This window comes from Choloepus didactylus, chromosome 23, assembly GCF_015220235.1.
Source record: "Choloepus didactylus isolate mChoDid1 chromosome 23, mChoDid1.pri, whole genome shotgun sequence".
In the NCBI taxonomy this organism is placed as follows: domain Eukaryota; kingdom Metazoa; phylum Chordata; class Mammalia; order Pilosa; family Megalonychidae; genus Choloepus; species Choloepus didactylus.
In genome coordinates this window covers 23,794,935-23,800,934 of record NC_051329.1, presented here as the reverse complement: position 1 = coordinate 23,800,934, position 6,000 = coordinate 23,794,935, and the positions used below count along the sequence as shown (strand labels likewise).

The 6,000-nt window shown below is 41.7% G+C and overlaps 1 pseudogene; it reads left to right on the top strand.

Annotated features, from left to right (window-relative positions):
• Positions 1-6,000, top strand: part of LOC119519298 — a 31,979-nt pseudogene continuing 25,979 nt past the window's right edge.

Below are 6,000 nucleotides of genomic sequence, written 5' to 3'. Positions count from 1 at the left end.
ATGGCTGTCCCGGACGCGGGCGGCGGCGGCGGCCTCGCCGAGTATCTGCAGCGGCAGCAGCACGGACAGGGCGCGGCGGCGGCGGCCCCCAGGACACTCAGCCGTCACTGCGCTCTCTGCTGGGGACACCTGCTGCAAGATCCGGCGCCATCCCCAGGCCATGAGGAGGAGGAGGCGGCCCTGCAGCCAGGGCCCCGGCCGCTGCCACCAAGGGGTGATTGGGCTTCTGCACAGTTAGCAGGAGCAGCAAACAGATGGGAGATTTTGCCACCAACACCTACAATTATAAATGATGAAGCTGGTCATCTAGTACAGATTCTGAGTGCTGCTACTAGAGGGGGCAGTATGTCCTTCCCTTTCAGAATTTGCAAATTCAACAGATACTTTCCGTTGCACCAGGATGGGATTCATCAGATGGTAGAGTGTCCAATGTTCAGTATCTAGTAATTCCACAGATTCAGTCAATGCATGGTCAGGAGGTTCAAATTAGTTTCATAGCTCTTCAGATAATGGGGGTATAAATCAAGAAAGCATCAAATTGAGATCATTCGTGGCCCTAATCAAACCTTACCTGTCTCTGAAACTCCTCCTGCTAATATCCAGAATCTCAAACCACAGACTGCTCAAGTCCGGGTCTAGGGAGTTGCAATTGGTGGTTCATCTTTTCCTGGCCAAATCCAAGTAGTTGCTACTGTGTCTCTCGGACTGGAAATATTACCTTTGTACCAATCAATAGTGTCCATTTAGATTGTTAGGGACCCTCAGGCAGTTCTCAGACAGTGACTGCAGGCATTAAGGCAGATGGACATTTGATAAACACAGGACAAGATATGGATATTTCAGACAATTCAGAAAGGACAGCTGAGTGGGTTTTTTCTGATCTCAATGAAACTAACACTGATACAGATTTATTTGTGCCAACATCTCTTTGTCAGAGTTGTCTATTACCATGGGTAGTAAAAGTATATCACAACAAAACAAAGAGCTTGACCACTTCTGTGGGCAAGTGTGTTCTTCAGATCTTCAGGGAACTTATACCCACTTGCCTGTTTCAGAAGAGACACAGGCTCAGAATATTCAGGTTTCTACAGCACAGCCTATTGTTTAACATCTACAACTTCAATAGTCTTGGCAGCCCACCAGTCAAGCCCAAATCATTCAAGGTGTTACACTGCAGACAATCCATGGTGTACAAGACAGTGGTCAAAATATATCCCAACAGGTTTTGTGAAATCTTTGGTTGCAGCTGAATCCTGGACTTTTGTAATTCAGGCACAGACAGTGACCGCTTCTGGACAAATCACTTGGCAAACATTTCAAATACAAGGGGTCCAGAACTCACAGAATTTGCAAATACAAAATACTGCTGCCCGACAAATAACTTGGACTTCTGTTCAGACACTCACAGTTGGTGAAGTTGCAGCAGGTGGAGCCTTGCCTTCAACTCCAGGTAGTCTAAGCCTTGGTCAGTTGCCAAATCTACATAGAATGGCAGTGTTCTCTATAGATTTTACAGCTATACAGCTACACCCAGGAGAGAATGCTGGCAGTCCTGCAGATTTGGGCATCAACGAAGAGGAACCTGATCCTGAAGAATGGCAGGTTAGTGGTGATTCTACATTGAAAACCAATGATCTAACACATTTAAGAGTACAGGTGCTACTTTCCCGGTCAGGTATAACTTATGCAGACATAACAACATAACTTCCATACTGACTATACTCCAAACACATGGAAATTAGTCATAGAAAATAAGAAGTTTTATGTTACTTTTTAAAGGATTTTTTTTGGAGGGGTATCTAGTTAATCTGTACTTAAATATCCACCAATTCCTTTTTTTGTTTCTTCCCTTAAAGTTTATATGTTATACTGTATATTTAATTGAGAAACATGTTTTTTATTCTGCTGTATTTTCTGATTATTTTTAAATTATTGTTTATATTTTCAGTTATTAAATGTACAAAATAAAGTTACACTCCTGGTCTTCTAAGAACTATACAATGTTCCTAAATGCATACATATAAAAGCAGCAGTTAACCTAATTCAAAAATTTAAATTGTTTATTTGTTACTCTTAACACCAAATGAAATTTAAAGGATACTCTATTGTATGTTTAAAGTGTGTATTATAACACTGTGGTAGTTAATAAAACTTTTTTCTTTTGAAAAATAAATCACTAAATCTTAATCTCATTAAAGTTCTTCAAATAACTGCCTAAACACTATTTTCAGAAATGCCAACTTCTTCCTAGAAGAAGTTTACCAAGGAAGTCATAGAGACTAAGTGTGGAACAGTTTTGTGTTTTGTTTTGTTTTTTTTTAATTAGGGTTCTCCAGAGGAACAGAACTGACAGCAAAGATAACTATATAGGGATCTATCTATCTATCTATCTATCTATCTATCTATGGAAATATTCACAGGAATTGACTCGTGTAAACATGGGGGTTGGCCAGCCCAAATTCTGTAGGGCAGGTTGCAATTTGGGAACTGTAAAGAAAGTGACATTGACTTCTCCAGGAGAAGTGGGCTGTCTGAAGTAGAAATAGTCTTTCTGACTGCAAAATCCTCAGTTCTCACTTTCAGACTTCTACCTGATGGAATGAGAAGATTTCTCTCATTCCTGAAGGCAAGCTTCCTGTTGATAGTAGATGCAATCAGCCATAAGTGCAATCAACTGACTAAGGATATAAATCCATCTGTGGAATACCCCCACAGTAACCGTCAGGCCACTGTTTGCTTTAATAGACAACTTGAAACCATAACCTAGCCAAGCTGCCAATTGGAACATGAAATTAACGATCGCAGCTCAACTAGGGTTTTTCCACCTTGGCACCACTGATCCTTTGAGCCAGATAACTCCTTGTTCTGGGGGGCTGCACCACGTGTTGTAGGATATATCCACGGCTCGTACCCACTAAATGCTGCTGGCATTCCCAAGTGTGACAATCAAAAGTGTTTCCAATCATTTACATATGTATCCTAGGGGACAAAATTGTCCCAAGTGAGAATCATTGCTCTAGAATGAGACAGGGTTCAGCATTGATTTTATTTCTCTTTTTAGTTTTTCTAGGGGATAATACTGAGAAATGAATAACAAATAAGTCAATAGGAATGAAAAGAATTTTGTTCAAAGCAGCTTCACTCACTTCTTTGGACACCTTCTGAATTATATGCAAAAAATTGAAAGGCTTGTTACCTGGTCATTAGAAGCATTCATGCTCTCACCAGTATTTCATATTGTCCCATTGTTTGGTGTGAGAAACAAGTACTAAACTTTAAAAGGAATAAACACTCACCTGATTGTGGAGAAGAAAAGAATTTATTCATGATCTTGCAAGAATGGGCGTGCAACCAAAATGTGGTGGCTGGAACGCCGAACAATAGACCACAGCACTATTTATTCCCTAAGCCTAACACGCAAGTCCCTCCCCTGTTTCTCCATTAGCTGGATACTCCAGAGGTTACAGCCTATCCAACAGGCCTAACTAACCCATGCAAATTTAAAACAAGCAACCTACAAAACTTGAAACATTTGAAACAAGAAACATTTGAAACAAGTCTCCACCCCTGACTGTAACTGTTACACCCTTCTAAGGCACTGACACCACTCCTATGCTTGTGTAGCCTCTTTCCTTTGCTCCTTAACTGCAGAACCAGTTGGTAAGAAATTATGAGGCTATTTGAGGAGCCTCCACTCCTGAGTCTCCACCTTGCAGAGACAGTGGGCAGATAAACAGGAGGACCAGCCACTAAATACGGCTTGGTTTCTTGGCTCTCTGCCACCCCTGAGCTGCCCCGACCCAGTGTGAAAGCTAAACTTAACCTCATTCTCACAAATCTCCCCTTTATTTTAAACACTTTTTAGTTTTCACATTCCAGTCTCTCAAACCTACGAAGAGCTTTCTCACATTCCTCATCATAGAGATCCTCCTCCTTGATGGGGTACAGATTGTTTTGCTTCTATTGAACCAGCATTTGCTTGGTTAGGGCTGTCTCAATAAGTCTTTGAGTCAACCCCCCGGCACATGGGATGATGCAGCACCCGACTGCCATGAGTACTCCAGCTACATTGATAAGAGAGGTTAAGATGGACAACGCCACCCCTTTCCACCTTTCAAACCGGCTTCCAACCTCCCAGTGAGGGGTTATCAATACCTGAGTTCTCTCCTAATTCCTCAGATAAGGCCATTAGACCTTGTAAAGTTTTGGTGATGGTTCCATCAGGTGCTGTATTATTGGGGATGAATGTGCAACAACTACTTCCAATCGTTACACGAACACCTCCTTTTTCAGCTAGCATCCTGTCTAGGGCTATTCTATTTTCCCAGGCCATTCAGCTAGTAGCATCTAGCTGCCTCTGATGCCCCTAACTGCATCCCTGGTATTATTGATAAATCTTTGTTGATTATAATATATGTAGTTAATGCAGTCCACATTACTAATCGTGACCCAACATAACAAGAATGACTCAAATCCTGCAGGTCCCTGATTTCTAGCCTTAAACTTGTTTGGGAATGCCTGTGAAACTTTTATACTGTCTAAATAGATTTGGTCATTGAAAGAACCAGGTAAGTTTCTTTTTCTTTCCCTTTCCTCTTGGGTTTTCACTTCCTCCCCTTTCTCAAATGCCAGGGTGAATGGGATGGCCGAGTGAACCAGAGGACAGATCCCTTTGCACTTGTCAGGTAACACCGGTCAGAGGATGCCCTTTCCACAGCACCACCAAAGGTCTGCTCGGGGTGTGGTTAAACTGGAGAAGCTGCCAGTACTATCCTCAGTCACATTCCACACTTGGGTACACAAGGCCATGGTCCCGAGGTCCTGGAGCCCCTCTCCCCATCCACAGAGACGGGCAGAGTGGATTCCTGGACTGACGTGGGAAGCTGGTATGGCCTCGATGATTCCTCTCCTGACTGGAGGGAAAAGGGGGGACAACGTATTACACTTTTCACCAGGAGAAGCATTCTGAAAAAGGAGCACCATATACTTGAACTCCTTTTTGTGCTTTTTCATACCAAAGGGAAAGGGTACAATCTGAGCATTGGGTCAGCCTGTTGCACAAGTGAAGTGGTTGCTTTTGTTTAGGCTCTGGATCTTTATATTTAACCCATTTCACCCAGGCGTTTGCATCCCCACATCATGTTTCTATTTCTATGGTTTGCTCTAAGTTTTCTGCCTTGAGTATTCTAATTACCTTGGGATCATTCTGAACTGGGGAACTGGCCTCCAGCGAAGTTTCCTCAGGTGCCACTGAAGAGTTAACTGGAGAAGACATTGTTGGGGCGGTGGCTGATGTGGAGGGGAGGACCTGTATTCAGAACCTTCCCAGGGGGTCTTTTTCAGTGACATCTGCTCCCATTCCATATATTCTGTCAACTACTTGATCCCTGCTACTGCCCCTAGGGACTAGTCTATCTGCCTTTTTTTTTTTTTTTTTTTTTTTTTTTTTATTTGTGGGGAAACAGCATGTAAAAAAAATGGATTATTTCCAAGCCTTCTAAGGCCATCAGATATTTTTGGAGAAAGTCATGAAAGTCATGTTAGCCCTACATCTGCTGTATGAATTCAATAAAGACTTTGGAGAACAGCATGGTGGGACCTAAAAACAGAACACAAAGTGTACAACATAGGGGATAGGTGAGGAAAAGGATGGATCCTCTACTATTTCAGAATTCTTGTGAAAAGCTAGCTCCTGTTTTCAAAGCTGTCAAATACCTGGCTCCAGGTTTAACCATAAAGATACTTTTTGAAAAAAAACACATTAAAAAAAAGATTGGAAAATTACTGTATGAAGGGTTAAGCAGCATTGAGTATAATTAAACTATAGTCCAGGGTTAGATACAATTTAATAATAGTTTAATTCCAAAAAAAAAAAAAAGTTTTTGTAGGTGAGACCATGAAATTTCCTAACAGCTGATTTTAATACATTGCTCTAATTTTCTAAAACAACTTAGAGGAATTAATATTTACAGCAGGTGTAGTATTTATGCAAAATCTGGC